The sequence below is a fragment of the Ursus maritimus genome, unplaced genomic scaffold (genome assembly GCF_017311325.1).
Source record: "Ursus maritimus isolate PB19 unplaced genomic scaffold, ASM1731132v1 scaffold_214, whole genome shotgun sequence".
Taxonomy (NCBI): Eukaryota; Metazoa; Chordata; class Mammalia; order Carnivora; family Ursidae; genus Ursus; species Ursus maritimus.
Genome location: NW_024424609.1, coordinates 15,906 through 33,378, shown reverse-complemented (window position 1 = coordinate 33,378; position 17,473 = coordinate 15,906). Strand labels below are relative to the sequence as shown.

The window sequence follows — 17,473 nt, the reverse complement described above, 5'->3', positions numbered from 1 at the left end:
CTGTGTTCCTGCTCAACTGGCAACTTTCAGCACACCTTGTACGCCAGCACCCCAAAGGGGGTTTCTCCGTGTTCTTGTACTTTTCCTGGTGTGATATACTGCCTTTGCTTATTAATTGGCTTGAGGCATGATACAGAGAGAGTTTTTTAAAAATTAAAACCAAATAAGAATCCATTTTCTAATGCTAAAATTATTAAAACTATCTTTGTGAACTAGTGTCCTTAAAAAGATATCTAAAAGATTGTTACTTTGTCAAGAGAAATTGTCAAGCATTGCAATTCTCAGAACTAAAAGTAAGCTAAGCGAAGATTTGAAAATGTTGCTGAATTTGTTCCATTAAAGCCAGGAAAGTAAAATTATAATGCATTCTGTGTTATAAACAAAATATTTAAGCTAATGATGAGTTTTAATCTTTTTTGATTGTTCAGTATTGAGATTTTGTTTTTTCAATGTTTAAATGTTCTGGAAAAAATGAACCATTAAAAATACATCAAAACATATCTATAGTGGTACACATTTTTCCTTTTACCTTAAGCTCTGGTATGGCTTAGCTGAACACTGGTACTTATTTCAACTTTAATAGTGTTCATCATGGATTTTTTTGCATTAATTTTGATTTTTAGAAAGTATCGTATTAAAATATTACTTACTTTGATTACTGAGTTTTGGTGTCCCCTAAAATCTTGTGCAGACCCCCTCACTCTTCTTGTCCTAGACCCAGCCCTCTGAAAAGCAATAAGACTCACATTCAAAGAATATTTATAAAATACAATCAAAGTTAGCCAATAGAGGTTAGAAGTTCATAGAATCAGTTCAACCCTAGCAGTCTGACCTCTGACTCTGGCTTGTAACTGCCAACCTGTACTGCTTCACACATTCAGGAGTTTCTGAATACAACAAGATGGGCTACATCAAATACGTGTGTATTCATTTTCTATTGCTGCTCTAACAAATTATCAGGTGAATTTCAAAAAAAGTCAGGGACTATTGGCAGATATGGGTCAGACAGTCTGTGTGTCTCTTTGTAAAGGCTGTCTTTTCTATAAGTTTTTTTTTTTTCTCTCAGTGTAGAAATGAGTGGATAAAGAAAGGGGGGGTAATGAGAAGGGGGAATGAAACATGAGAGACTATGGACTATGAGAAACAAACTGAGGGCCTCAGAGGGGAGGGGGGTGGGGGATTGTGAATCATCGAACTTTGCATTGGAAAGCGGGGATGTACTGTATGGTGATGAACATAATATAATAAAATTTCATTAAAAAAAAAAGAAATGAATGGATATAGGCAGCTGTGGGTAGGCCAAATGTAAAATAAAATCATAAAAAAAAAAAAGAGAAATGAGTGGATATAGGCAGCTGTGGGTAGGCCAAATGTAAAAGTTGAAACTGTGGACCTAGTCAAAGAAGAGAAAGGGCTGACGAGCCCCAGTGCTCATGCACAATGATCGAGCCCCGGTGCTCATGCATAATGACCAGGAGAAAGTGTTTCCAAGAATGTGTTGCAAGATGATGGATTTGCCAGATGTCCGGAAAGAGAGCTGTGTGTGCAGAATTTATCTCAAATCTCTTGAGTGGAGTGTCTGTTGACAGTGCCAACCACATGAGGTCCTCATGGGCATACTGGAGCCAGTATTAAACTAAGGCACAGTGGACTTTGACAAAGAATGGATGCACATGGCCCCAGGTTAAGGAGAGGTATGGGGTAAAACAGTCCCATGAGCACAGGCACTTGAACTGTAGCTGTGAGAGAGCTTAGCCCAGTAAGTGCTGGCTCTAGACCAAAAATTACTGGAGATGGTTTGGTGACTGGAGAAGTAGAGGGAGGAGGGCACTTTAACTTCCCTCACTCATTCACAAAGCATTGGTAATTTAGTGCTGTACTCTGGTCATAACAATGGTGAGTTTCCACTAAGCCTCAGTATTATAAATGGCACAACAGTTAGAAAATTGTATGCATTTAACTAACATGCATGTATCTATCCACATAAAGATGATCTGTAGCAATTTGTCGAGACTGGTTCTGTTTCTTGTTGGAACATCTCTTTAAAATACATTGGTGGGGAAAATATGGTTTGATGTCCAAGTTTTAATTATTGCATAAACCTTCTCATCAGGAGATCTTAATAGTTCTTTTTTCCCAGAAAAATTTGGGAGGACATGTTCTCTTGCCTAACTTCTAATATATTTTCATTTTTAAAAATTACTTCCTTCTTGAAGGTTAAGATCCCGTTTAGAGCCTACATCTGGTATTTAGTTGGGTTGCCAAGCCATCTCCATACTAAGACGTGAACACATTTATAGGATGATAGGTAATATGATTCCATCCTCATAAGAGAGACTTTTGTCGTTGAAGTGGGATGCAGCACCAAAGGTTTTGCACTTGACTGGTGTAGTTCTGAGTAAACTTTGATTCCTTCTCCTTGACAGTGACCAGAGTTCCGTTAGAGGACTGAACCCATAAATGTGATTGTCACCACAAGGAAAGAAACGTGCGGTTTTGAATATTTACAGAATGTTCTCGTAAAAATGTTCTGTGAGCAGTTTTATTTTTAACTTTAGAAATTTAAAAAAATCATTTATTTTATGCATGATGAGATATTTACACATAATCCATGGCGAGCATGTATGTTACTTTAATATGAATCATTTTGACTCTTTTAAGAGTTTTGAAGAGGTTCATACTTAAAGTACTTTCATCTTAAAGATCTCTCTCTCCTATGACATTGCTTTTTTCTGAAGGTCATCTTTCTTTTATTTTTTAAAAATTGTATCTTGTCACAAGTACATATTTTCTTTCTAAAACTGATCTTTTAAAATATATCTTAATCCATTTTGAGTTTTTTTGTGTGTATGGTATAAGTTTATGTACTTTATTTCTAACTCGGTTTTTGAGGCTCAACTTTAAAGAAGCTTCTACGCACTGGAAATTCTATTAAAAGTATTTATTTTAGGTGAATGTGCAATGGCATTTTGCATCACTCTTAAATTTATGAGTGCCACAAAGTGACAAAAGAGGGCCATTTTGAGGGAAAAAAGATCTTTAAAAACCACTCAACTTACTTTTTATTTTAAATTGAAAATTATATGGCAAATATTGTTAGAGCTTTTGTTCTTATCTCATAACTTACTGTGATAGACATTTTAAATATTATTCAGAGAACAGGGCTTGGGATTCAGGGTTTGGAATTCGGAGTTCGCATTTTGATTTTGCTGTGTATAGTCAAGGAACCATTGGCAAGGCGCTAACTGCTCCACTGTTATCATCAGGAAAGGGACGGGGTTGGAGTTCCTCTCCGAGCTTCAGCGTTCATGTGTTGGATTCTGTTCACCCCAGTAATCTTGTTAAAATTATAGTTGTCTCTGAATAATTTTTGCTGGTTTTGATAACCCTTGTTGGGGAAAAGAGCAGCAGAGCCTTCCTGTTGAATATTTACCTCTTTGCAGCACATCGATCTCGTACTTTAGGTTAACGTTGGCTCATTTTACAACGAACATACCTTTTATAATGATATATACTATTCGATGCTGGATAAGATGACCCTAAAACATAAATGGCAAAAGAAGCCAGCCAGAGATACGTATTTTATGGGAGGTTATTCCCTTGTAGTTCTGTGTGTACCTTTGATAAGTTCAAATATTTTTTGTTTTATACTTATTTAAACACTCATAGCCACTTAAGTTTGATGTGAACTATTTCTTACATGCTGAAAAAGGGAGGTGAACTATTCTTAGCTTCACAATAGATTCCATATTTTATCCCTCCTATTTCAATTAATAGTCTTCTAGTTAAAACTTATCAGGTTGTGACCTCATGTTTATTATTGGCCTTATTTACATTTTGTTAACTTAAATACAGTTAACATAAAAAGTTGGCAACGTAATAGAATTTTGTAGAAACTTTCCTCCTGTTAAATTTAATATGATTTGGTTAGAGATACATAGAGCCGTGTCATTTTTTTATCTCTTGTATTCAGCAATGTCACCATTTATTTTGCCTGCTTGGGGAAGGGGGACGGGTGTGAGTGGTCCTCAAGTCTTGTGCACAGCAGTGGCCTGTCCATGGGCATGTCTGAGTGTGTCCTGGAATCCACTGTTGATGGGGTAGAACTGTCTCCACACAGGGTGTCTGTCTCAGTGTATTTGACTTCTATGGGGAGCCAGCCAAGCCTGCTTTTTTCCTTTTCCTTTTCTTTTTCCTTTCCTCTCCTCCCCTCCTCTCCCCTCCCCTCCCCTCCTCCTCCCCTCCTCCCCTCCCACTCCTTTGGGCTCCTCCCCTCCCCTCCCCCTTTTCTTTTGGCTTTCCTGCAGAGCCTCATGTTTGGCTTAAACACTTCCTCTTGAGGAATCTGCACCACCCTGGTGTAGTTGAGAGATCAGCCAGTCCCTCACCTGCCTACATTTGGAGCTCACTGCATCTTTCAGCTTCATCTGACATGTTTTTCATCTTTTTTGCTTATTTCATTTCTTTTATTGGTGTTATCCTTTCAGCCATTTAGAAATCCAGAAACGGAAGTTCTTACCTGTGTTTATAAATTCTAAGAATGGGATGGAGCTGAAATTAAGTGTAGAGGAGGACAAAGGGCCCCTATGCCGGTACTGATGTATGCCACCAAGTCATACTGATTGTTCAGAGCCCAGGGAAGCTATAGGAGAGAGCAGAGTAGGGACATGAGGAAGGGAAATGGAGAGCTGCCCTGTCCTATTGAACCAGGTCTTCAAGGTTTTATCTAGCTCTAGGATTTTTCAAGGACACTGCATTATACATGTGAATGTTGTAGTGATATGACATAAACCCTATTCAAAGCACAGTGTAAATTTGGAGGAAAATTATCTTTGCATTGTTTTTGAGGATAACTGACTGTTGATGATACAGGCACTGTTGTAACTCACTTCACCCTGTACGAGTGCTTTGTGGTAAATTCGGTTATCATCCCTATTTTACAGAGGGGGAGACTAACGCGTAGGGAAGTTCAGTGGTTCTCCACTGGCCACAGCTCAGCCAGCAAGCAGCAGAGCCTGAATTCAAGCCCGGGCACTGTGGCTCCAGACCCCAAGCTCTTAATCCTTGTGCTTCTTGCAGCACGCCTGCTTCCTTGTCACTAAGAACTTGGTGCAGGAATTTAACAGTACCTTTAACTTCTAGTTTTTCTTTCTCAGAACTGATTCTGCGTTGCAGTGCATCTCTGCATAAACATGTAAGTGTTTAATTTTGTCACCTTTAATTTTGTTTTTAGATAAGATGTGAAGGAATCAGGCTGTTTCTTCTGTGGCTTCAAGCACTTCAGACACACTGTGCAGAAGAGCAGGTGCTGATTTGTGCTTGCCTCGTGCCTGGTTTCGCAGCGATCATGTCATCCCGAGGGCCCTGTACGCTGCACTCATCAGTCCTAACCCTAGTGTGGCTCATGGTGAGGAGCATTAGCAGACCTCACAGGTTGCAATGACTCTTGAAGTTACATTGAGGAATTCCTCGGTTTGCCATTATCCTGAATAGAAATCTTTATTTCATAGATGGGTTCAAAGGAGGAATTACTACTCCCTGCTCATATTCACAGGAAAGTCTTACGGACATTAGAATTGGAAGAATCAGAGCCTATTTTATATGAAATGATGACGGAGAAATTTACTGAAGTGGTGGAAACGGGAATGGAAGGGAGGGGACAGATGTTGGCAATAGCAATGAAAACCCTACACCCCGTCATACTGAGAATTGGGCTCCAGCTGCTGCAGAAAGTTGGACTTCACCCAGGCACTCAGACTGGAAGTCTCAATGGCTCAGATTCTGGCTGAGTCTGAGCTGAATATAAGTTTGGGAAGGACAGTTTATAAACCTTAACTTAAATTTTGGATTTTTTAACTCACACAAGAACAAGAGAATTCTGCCTGGGCTTTAATTCCTTTGGATTTTGACTGTTAAGTAGAAGTTCAACTTGCAAGGGGAGTTAGTCTTGAACTTCAATTTTTCCTGAGAGTGAGATAATGAGGGTGGGATGTGGTGGGAAATTTCTCTGTTGGCTTGTAATTAGAGTACAATCGTTTAATTGTACTTGCTTAATTTTGTTGAGGCTTGATTGGACAATGTGGCCAGAAATTATTTAAAATGGGAAAGAGAACACAGAGTAAACTTTTGGCTTGGATAAATGGAGCTTTGGGATGGATTTTGTTAAATAGCTTTATTCAGATATAATTCACATACAACACTATTCGGCCATTTAATGTGTGTAATTCAGTGGTTTTTAGTATATTCACAGAATTGTGCAAATATCTCCACAATCTAACTTTAGAACATTTTCATTATCCCCTTTCCACCTCTCTGCTGCCAACCCCCCCTACTGTTGCCCCCAGCCCTAGGCAAATTTTGACTTTATTTATTTTTTATTTTATTGTTTTAGAGATTTTATTTATTTATTTGAGAGACAGAGAGCTAAAGAGCACAAATGGGGGAGAAGGAGAAGCAGGCTCCCCGCAGAGCAGGGAGCCCAATGCTGGGCTCGATCCCAGCACCCTAGGATCACGACCTGAGCCAAAGGCAGACACTTAACCAACTGAGCCACCCAGGAGCCCCTACATTTGTCTTTATAAATTGCCCCTTCTAGCCATTTAAAATGAATGAAATCACACAATATGTGGTCTTTTTGTTGCTGACTTTATTGGATACCACAATGTTTTCAAGATTCTTCCATGTTGTAACATGTATCAGTACTTCAATTTTTATACTGCCCAACCATTACCCATTATATAGATATATTTCATTTTCTTTACTCATTCATCAATTGACAGATATATGTTTCTGTCTCTCTTCCTTCTTTTTTTTTTTTTTCGATTTTATGAATAACAATGCTACAGGCATTCATTTGTAAGTTTTTGTATGGCCATGTTTTCATTTATATTGGGTGTCTGTATCAGAGCAGAATTGTTGGGTGATATGGTAACCACATGCCTAACCTTTTGAAGAACTGCCAAACTATTTACCAAAGCAGCTGCACCATTTTACATCTCTACCAGCAATACCAGTTGCTAATTTGTTATTGTCTGTTTTAAATTTTTCTTTTTACTATAGCCATATAACGGGTGTGAAGTGATATCTCATTTTGACTTGCATTTCCCTAATAGCTAATGAGAGCATTTTTTCCAGGTACTTCTTTGTCATTTGCATATCTTCTTTGGAGAAATGTCCATTCAAATCCTTTGGGATTTTAAAAATTGTTTTTTTTTTTAATTTAATTGGGTAACTTTTTAATTTTTAAAATTGAGGTTTATTCAGTTATTTAAGAATGGGTTAATTGTCTTCTTATTGAGTTGTAATAGTTCTTTATATATTCTGGATACAAATTCCATATTAGCTATATGATTTGCAAATGTTCTTTCCCATTGGTTGTCTTTTTTCTTTATTCATAGGATTGTCAAATGACAAAACTAAACCAATTTAGTAAAAGTGTGATGTCCATGGGTTGGGAGAATACAGTGCCACCCAAGTGATAGTACACTCTTCCTGCAGAAATTTGGTTAAGAGAAACTTTTATACAGCATTAGAAGCAGCAACATAGAGATAGGGCATGATTGGCTGTGGTTGCATATCTGACCTTGTTTGGAAAGATCAAGGAACAAGAAAATAAGAATAAAGCCCAGAGCTGGATTGGTGTTTGGGGTTTGGCTGACTGGATACTTTGTGTTTCTTGTCAAATGGAGACTTTACAGGAACATGAAAGTTAGGTTTGTTGGTGTGGCATCCTGAGGAGGAATGGCTCCATCTTGAACCTAATAATTTATTTCAACAGCTCCCCTTTACCTTTGATCATCCTCTTGACCATTCAAGAGTTTTGATAAAAAAAAAAAATATTGCCCTTAGGGATGTCTGGGTGGCTCAGTTGGTTAAGCGTCCAGCTCTTGGTTTTGACTCAGGTCATGATCTCAGGGTTGTGAGCTAGAGCCCTATGTCAGGCTCTGTGGTCAGTGGGTAGTCTGCTTGAGATTCTCTCTCCCTCTTTCCCTCCCCCTCCTGGTGCTCTCTCTCTTGATAGATAGATGATAGATAGATAGATAGATAGATAGATAGATAGATAGATAGATAGAAAAAATCTTTAAAAAATATTGGCCTTAGTGTGACTCTTAGGTATCATTGCCTCTGGGGTCTCAGTGTAATATTCACAAGAAATGATGTCAAGTTGTATTATTGGAGCTGGTTACATTCTTCTGTTTTCTTTTGTTGTTTCATTGGTCGGAGGCCATCTATCACCCAGTCAGTGGCTGCCCACATGCATTTAAAACTTTTGAGGGAATGCAGTGTATTAAGGAGAAGGTAGTAGTTATTACCAGTAAAATGATACCCTTAGTTTGAAGATCACTCCTGAGCCAGGGTCTCCATGAACCAAATCAGCTAGAATTAAGTAAGTCAAGAAATGATCCCAAAGAAGGGGATATTTCTTTAAGTTAGTTGTCCTCTTTATGTGTTTCATGTAACTTTGTCTCCACTTTCCCAGAAGTGTTTATCCAGATACCGCAGATATTGTCGATTATTTTTTTTTAAAGATTTTATTTATTTATTTGACAGAGATAGAGACAGCCAGCGAGAGAGGGAACACAAGCAGGGGGAGTGGGAGAGGAAGAAGCAGGCTCATAGTGGAGGAGCCTGATGTGGGGCTCGATCCCATAACGCCGGGATCACGCCCTGAGCTGAAGGCAGACGCTTAACCGCTGTGCCACCCAGGCGCCCCGATATTGTCAATTATTGCACAAATTCCTTCTTGTTCTACAAGTAGGTAATTCAGAGCCAGGCAGTTATAGCTTTGGTCACAGACCTGATCTTTCCCTTACAGTAAGAAATGGCCCCCCAGGGACACCTGGGTGGCACAGCGGTTAAGCGTCTGCCTTCGGCTCAGGGCGTGATCCCGGCGTTACGGGATCGAGCCCCACATCAGGCTCTTCTGCTGTGAGCCTGCTTCTTCCTCTCCCACTCCCCTGCTGTGTTCCCTCTCTCGCTGGCTGTCTCTATCTCTGTCGAATAAATAAATAAAATATTAAAAAAAAAAAAGAAAAGAAATGGCCCCCCAGGGTTAAGGAGGCTAACATGATAGAGAGGGAGCTGAGTGCCCCAGTGAAGCTGAGGCATTGGGAATCAGAAGTGTGTGACAACTACAGAACCACTACCATCATGGTATTTCTAACAATCATTTGGAAGTTGGATTACCAAGCCCCTCACCGCCCACCAACCTTGCAATAGCCTGAGATATGTAAATAATGGCATTATCTTGCCAGGCAAGAGCCAGAAGAAAAGGTGGAAAAATATCTTCATGGTGTAAGAATTAGGAAAGGATGGCCAGAGAGGGAAAGAGAAAGGAAAAAAAAATGTTCTCAATCCAACACCTTAGGTGGAAGCAGCCTTCCTCAATACTGGCTACATCTCTTCCTCATCAATTTGATTTTGAGCTCTCCAGCATCTGTGCAAGACCAAATTTCAGGTGGGTCCTTCTTCAGTTTTGAAATATGGACTGGAGGTTTGACACCTTGTAATTTGGCAGCAGTGTTAGTAGTCAAGAGGACTTGGTAGGACCATCAGTGAATCTTGCTTTTGCAAACACTTTAAAGTAAAACAATAATTGTCTATAAATTGTAAAATATTTTAAAATGGCCATGGTTAAAGATCTCACGAGAGTTACTTATAATACAATTGACGCAAATTTTATTTAACATTTTAAGATGATAACTGGAATTATGACTAATAACATTATACCATGACAGATTTTTAGGAATTCTATACAATTTCTGGAACATTTATATTAAAACATATACAAATATAACCTAAGAAGGTCAAACATCACTTCTCACTTGACCATACTTTCAATGTAATTTAACAAATGAAATAAGTCTAATTAACAATTCTTTTGAAATGTTCCCAAACATCCTCTAGAAAATCCCATAGTTAGTTTGAGGTCAAAAAGTCTTCATTTAGAATTTGTTTTTTTGAGAGGCTGCTGGGAAGATGGTAGAATAGGAGGACCCTGGGCTCACCTCTTGCCACATGACCACCTAGAGAACACCCACATCAGCATAAATAACCCCAGAAAACGACCCAAAGACTGGCAGAACAGACTCTCTGCAGCCCGACATAGACAAGAGGCCACAGCAAATTGGATCCACCCACTCTGTTACCCTCTTGGCAAGATCCCATTAAAGCAGAGCCACATGCCTGGCAGTGTGCAAGCAGCCCAGACAAGGGTCAACACCACTCCAAAGTGAGTCCTGCTCCAGGGAGAGGGAAGATAACCACACACCAGTCTGACTGTGACCCCAGCAGTGGGCTGGGGCAGGCAGCTGGTCTGACTGCTGGCCCTACCCACCAGTAAAAACTTCTCGGGGGACAACACAGGGAAAGTGCTCTGCAGCTAGGTGCTACTTCATCTCTGGCAATAACCTGGTCTTAGTCAACTCAAGCCCAAGGCAGCCCCACCGTGGCCCACTAACACCACAGGCACCAAACTCTGCCCACAATAGGCAAAGAGCCATCACAAGCTGGACCAAAGGCAAACACAGCTCTGACACAACAGTAGGATGCCCCTGTAGCAACACACATAGGAGACACCTCTGAAGTATCATTTTCTGGTGAAAAGGAGAAATTGCACTGTGGGGAACTACAAGACCTCTTCTTCATAAAGCCACTACTTTCAAGTGCTGACTTTCCTAACACATAGAAACAGACACAGCAATAGACAACATGAGGAGACAGAGGAATATGTCCCAAATGAAAGAGCAGAACAAAATCATAGCAAGAGACTTAAACAAAATGGAGGTAAGTAATATGTCTCATAGCAAATTTAAAGTAATGCTTATAGAGATACTCACTAGAATTGAGAAAGGAGGGCAGGACCTCCATGAGACCCTCCACAAAGAGATAGGAGACCTAGAAAAGAACCAATTAGAGATAATGAACTCACTAAATGAAAATAAAAATAGACCACCTGGAATAAATAGCAAACATAGAAAAAAATAGAAGAATGGATCAGCAACCTGATTAGGACATAGTGATGGAAAGTAATCAAGCTAAGCAGACAAGAGGGGGGAAAATATGCAAACTGAGAATAGACCCAGGTGCTCAGTGACAGTGTCAAGCAGAACAGTCACATGATAGGGATCCCAGAAGAAGAAGAGTGAGAAAAGGGGGCAAAAGATTTATTTGAAGAAATAATAGATGAAAACTTCCTGAATCTAGGGAGGGAAAGAGAAATCCGGATCCAGGAGGCAAAGAGAGCGCCCAACAAAACCAAACCAGAGAAGTCTACACCAAGACACAAAGTATATAAGATGGCCAAAGCAGAGAATTTTGAAAGCAGCAAGAGATAGGAAAGCAGTTACATACAAGGGAAACCCCATAAGGCTATCAGAGGATTTTTCAGCAAAAACTTTGCACACCAGAAGAGAGTAGCATGATATAATCAAAGTGCTAAAAGGAAAAAAATCTGTAGCCATAAATACTCTATCCAGCAAGGCTTTCATTCAGAATAGGAGAGATAGAGTTTCCCAGAAAAAAACTAGTTTTTGTTTTGAGTCCCAAATCCACAGTCCAGCCACCCTCCTGCCTGAGTCAACATGCACTGCCTGCCAGCTGCTCAGTACCAGCTCAACATGCCTTCACCTCAGATGGACAAGGACTTAAACTGAAACTCTTCCCCTCAAATTCCATCCCCTGTGCTCAAGTTTGTGCCTAAAGCAGAATGAAGCCACCCAAATAGTGACACTAATTCTGTGGGATATATATTAGATTAAAGGAGTGTGCTAGGCTGAGAACATCTCCAACAAGCACAACAAAGAGAAATACATACAGCATGATTCTGGTTACTAAAAGAAACAAACCAAGGAAAAATAAAACAAGACAAAATCAGAGACAGAGACAAACCATAAGAGACTCTTAATCATAGTAAACAAACTGAGGATTGCTGGAGGGGAGGTGGATGGGGGATGGGGTAACTGGGTGATGGGCATTAAGAACACAATATGTAATCACTGATGAATCACTGAACTCTACCTCTGAAACTAACAATACACTGTGTGTTAATTAATTGAATTTAAATTTAAAAAAAGAACCCCCCCAAAAGAATTTGTTTTTGAGAAGTTTGTCAAAAATATCAAAAGGTTTTAAAACACTTGATCAGATAGGATCATAGGTCACCATGAAACAATACTTAGTTATCCATTTAATCAAAGTGACATTAAAGACTGAAGAAATACAGAAATTTACGTAGGTATAAAAAGAACAACAACAAAAGCTTACATCTTTTAATATTGAGAAGACTAGATTTTAAGTAATCAAAGACTTAATAAAGATAAGAATCACAGTACATTATTTTGGAAAGGTACAAATTTTTTGTTTTCTAGGCCGATTACTTGAAGGATAAAGAAAAAAGATTTTTTTTTTTTTTTACAATTTCTTATTAAGAACAGACGGATAATCTCAAAAAAAAAAAAAAAAACAACCCCAAAAAACAAAAAAGAAACAAAACAAAACAAAAAAAACCCCACACACCAAATAAACCCTGTCCTTTTAACAGAGAATCAAATTCAATTAGACTTCAGTGTACTTATGATACATTCCTTAAAAAATAAATCCATTCCAATTGCCAGCTGGCCCACACATAAATTTCTTTTTCCAAGATTTCTTTTCCACAAACCTTCTACCATATCTTTTATATCCATTTATGTTTTTTCTCCTTTTTCTTATTCTAGAAAAAAGTCATACTTAATTTACTTTTCACACACAGTTGTTATGGGGTGTCTGGAGTGAGTGGGGGCTGGCAGAGTGGGCAGTGAAAGAATTCACCTAAGGGAGAACAAAAGAGGTGGAAGTTTATTGAATATACTGCCAGGGAGCCAGGGAGCAGTGGGCATGGCAGCAAAGGAGAGACCATCTGCCACGAGGTGGTGGTGAGGGGCTATAGTTATAGGGCAGAGGGAGGGAGTATGGGGATGTAAGGAATATTCCCTTTAGGCAATCTTAAGAACTGTGCCTGGTTGTAAGTAGCTCATTGGTTGGTTGGGCCTTTTGGCTTACCGAGCCTGTTGGTGTCAGCTCAGGGGTGCTGTGGGCCCTTCTGTCTGCTCAGGTTTCCACTGCTCAAGCCTGTTGCCTAAAAGCAGCCTCTATAGTTCCTTCATTTCACTCTTATTATTTCTACAAAGTTTTGATTAGAACTCTTGATCCTTATAGTTCTTAATTCCTAATGAAAGCAAAGATGTAAGCAATTGTGGACTGTCCATTACACCAGCATTTATAAATACACTTCATGATTTCTGAAAGTGTATTTTTACTCATAGTAAATTTTTTGGTGTGACATCAGACAAGTTTACTGAAAGACCCTAATATCTTTACTTCCTTTTGTAGTAAAAAGCCAAAAGTAGATAAACTTGTGTTTAATATTTAAATTTTTAGGATTTTATCTGACTTCAAGATATCTAGATATTTGATGAATATCTACCATTTAACTTCACTTAGTATAACTTTAAGGTTTCAAGTTACCAAAAATATTTTATAAACTATTTTTAAGAAGACATATCATATACATAGTTGAAAAATTCATTTTTAAATGTATATCTTACTTATATCTAATTTACCTGTTCTAAAATCATGCATAGCTTTTTTATTAAAAAAAAATTCATGAGACACTAAACAGTTAACCATCATCTTAAATGATCTTTCTTGCTAACAAATTTTGTTAGCAGATATAACATGAGCTTACTTGACTTCTGGAAATCTAGGTAGAACAAAAGTTATATGTCCAAATTATATTTAATGCTGGTGATGTGGTTTTGGAATATAGGTGAGGTTCAGTGGGGTGGAGTCCGGAACTGAGGACCAAGAAAGAATTCTTAAAATGTCTTTGGTGCAAAATGGTAGTTTATTTAAGCACAGGGACAGGACCCTTGGGCAGAAAGAGCTGCTGCCCTGGGGTTGTGAGGGGTGGCTGATTATATACTGTGGGGTTGGGGGAGGTTTAGGAGAAAGGGAGGTTTCAAAAGGATTTTCATATGTTAAAGATTCACAGGATACCAGAGGCCTTGCCATTGTCAAGTTTTTTTTTTTTTTTCCCTCTAACTAGGCATGAACATGAAGGTAGTTGGGAACTTCCTGGAGGAACATTTCACTCTGCCTGCTTCAAGTATCTGTCAGTGGGCTGCAGGTTATAAGGACATTTAATTGTACCTACATTTCCTTCTGGAAGCTAGGTTATTGATAGAAATGCCTTCTTCTTGTAAATTGCTAAGACATTTATAAACTGAGGGAGACTCAGGTCCTGCAGGATTGTGATCTCCATAAGTTAACTGTTTTTTTTTTTTTTCCTCCAGCCAGGAGTGCCTGAGGAATGTCATACATTCCATGGGGGGGGGGATGGTTGTGGGGTGTCAGCTTTTGTTTCGTCCTCAGCTTGCCTTCTGCTGCCTCATCACTGGTAACTCTGAAGACATAGCTGTTTTAATTAAACAAACAAACTTTAACTTTTATGTACTGAAGATTATCCTAGATCACATGAACTTGAAAAACATTTGTGTTAGTTTCGTATTTCTGAGAGTATATTTCTATATAGAGTATACTTAATTTATAGAGCACTTACTTTCCTCTAAGCCAATTAAATACAGCTCTTTGTAAATTAAATTTGACAATACCATCTGGAGGTACAAAAGACCCCACACACCTATAACATGCATACGTAAACATATAGACAGATACAGAGCTCTTATGGCTTTTGTTTTAAAATTTTAGCCATGGAACAGGTACCACAGTGCAAATCTCACTAGTTTATGCAAGTACAGTTGGATCCAAACTATGTTTCTGGCAGGAATAATTTAAGGCTACCTGCTCAGACAACTTAAGATTTCAGTTAATATTTGTGCCAAAGATTTAAGAATATATTTGCCTATACTAGCCTTTATATTCCCTCTGATAAGACTTACCTACTTGAAGTTAGCATTTCAAAAATGTAGAACATTCCTAGAGAAGAATGGGTAGAAAATTTACTTCTCCAAGGCACAGGAAAATAATGCAAGTTCCTGGGAGAGGATTTCTGTTTCCTAAGTCCAGGTATTTTACAATGCCAATAAGCCTTTTGAGATGAATAGGGGAGCTTTGTGATTGTTAAAAAGGATAGGTGGGCTTTGAATTGCTTAGGTGAATGGGCCCTTTCTGTTCTTATAAAAACTCAATTTGTAAAATAAGATAATTGTTTTAATTCCTCAAAGAATTGGTTTGCAACCTGAATGCTATCAAGCAGCTGAGCCAGTCACCCACTGTATTATCTTCAATTTGCTTTTCAGAAATGGGAATCAAAAAATTCCTTGAGCCATTTGTCTTTGGAATCCTTATCTTTCCCTCTGGGTACCTTGTTTCATTTAGCTTAGTGAAGAGGGCTGAAAAGAAATTTTCTATCAGCCTGCCAATATTAGCTTCCAATCTGGCCAACTTCTGACCACATAACTACTTCAAAAAAATCCTTTCAAATATCTTGCCAGGTTTTACCTGGGACAAACAGTAAATATTCCTGGCAGTATTGAACAACCCCATGGTTATAAGAGATGTCCCCCAACAGGTGCAAAAAAGATACCACCCTCCTAAGATTTAGAACCCAAGTATAGCCAAAAGGAGGAAAGATTTACATAATTTCCCTGAGAGTTGGCAACAGTTGGTAGGAACCTAGCTGCAAATGGAGAACAGCCCACATTTCTGTCTGGCCATATTTGGGGGGCCTCCAACCTGACGGTGGACAAGCCAAATTCTCAGGACACAAAACAAACAAGAAGGTAATAGCTGTTCCTGAGAAAGAAAACGATTAATAACCAATGGACACCCATAAACCATATCCACAGGAGTCTGAACTTGGAAATGAAAGAACATGAAATTTTGCCTTCCTCTTTTGACTAGATACTAGAAGCAGACATCCAGGAGAGTTGACTCTGGTAGGAATTCTTACCCTTGTCTGGCTTCTGCCAGTTTTCCCAGAAGGCCATCTGTAGGCTCTGGAACAAGTAGGTTTAAAGTAGGGAGTGTAGCCCTGCTATCTATCAGAATTTGCCAAGGTTTTCCCTTAATTTTAACATTAGTTCCCCTTTGGCCATTTAAGGAAATAACTCGAAAGGCTTCACTGGAGAATCTCTTACTAGAGTCCCATCAACCCTGGGAGTGGTCCATCTGGAGGGCCCTCCTTTGAAGATAGTTTTACAGTTGATTGAAAATGAGACACTGATTTCTTGGCCAAAGCTTTGATGATGGACCCCTAGGAGGGTGCAACAGGGGAGACCCAGTTTTTTGTTTTTGTTTTTAGGTTTCTGGCCTTTGAGTTGTTGCAGCTGGAAAACCCAACCTGACAGGCTCAAAGAAGGGGGACGACTGTTTCACATAACTAAGATGTCTAGAGGAAGGGCTGACATCTCTCACTGCTAGAGGTGGGGACTCATGTTTGCTATCTCTTGACTCAGTTCTGATGCCCCCTGTAATTTGCCTTCATTTTCAAACAGCTGCTCTGGGCCTCCTGTCTTCTCATCTTCATGCCCAGCAAAAAAGAGAGAGCCTGCTATTCAAATAGTTGAAAGAAAATTCCACCATGAAGTCTCATGATCCACAGGTGGCCAGACTTGGGTCACATGCCATCTTTAAGGCAGTCACTAAGGCCTGGGGGAGACTGGCTGCTCGGACTGCTTTAGCCAAGATCACATTCTCCAAGTCATGGTCCAAAGCGTAGCGTCAGCTTCCCTGGAAACTGGTGGAGGGAGAGGGAAGGAGGATGCATCACCACCTGGATGGCCTTCTCATTATTATAAGAAGGCCAGGCTGCCATTGGTTTGTGAGTCAGCACTAACCTCAGGGACTGTTTGATGATGTTGCTTTCACATGGACTGTGTGACCAGTGAGGAATGCACACAGCCTGTGGGTAAACAGTCCTCAGCACCATGTATCAGCTAACAGCCATTCAGGAAGGGTGGACATTTTTCTTAGTCTATTCCTCAGGGGCCTGGATTTGGGTAAAAGAAAAATAAGTATCGTTCTTCATGATTACAAGTACCTCACCAAAATGTTGGATCCTGTTCACCAGGAAGCCCTATATTTTCTGAACACTTTCATGGCTGTGGGAAAATCTAGAAAGGGCCGAACTGTTCTACCCTACAGAGGTAGGGTTTCAACCTGCTGAGGGATCTGGAGGGAAGGGACGGGTGGACAAGTAGAAAATACTAAGGGAAAGAGGAACCAGTGAGACAAATAAGGTCAGTGACTCTGTGGGGTGAAGGGCAAATGACAACCAGCTCTGGAAGTGAGGCCAAGGGCATTGCCAAATCAGGGATGCCAGTGCTGGAGTAGAAGAAACCTGCCAAGCTGCCTGAAATCTGCACAAAAGTTTACTGACCTAACATATGCTTTGGGTGAAGGGCATTTTCATTTAGTTTGGTTTGGTTGTGTATTTATTTATTTATTTATTTATTTATTTATTTATTTATTT

General features: G+C 39.4%; 1 long non-coding RNA gene across 7 annotated transcripts in view; it reads left to right on the top strand.

The window, feature by feature from the left end:
* Positions 1-1,451: 1,451 nt before the first annotated feature.
* The window catches only part of LOC103680485, a 31,457-nt gene continuing 15,435 nt past the window's right edge, over positions 1,452-17,473 (top strand). Inside the window, exons 1-3 of one of the 7 annotated variants that reach the window (XR_005836844.1) lie at positions 1,452-5,194; positions 9,368-9,457; positions 16,304-16,424. This is a non-coding gene — a long non-coding RNA (uncharacterized LOC103680485). The other 6 variants (XR_005836845.1, XR_573119.2, XR_005836847.1 and 3 more) reach the window with 6 other exon arrangements.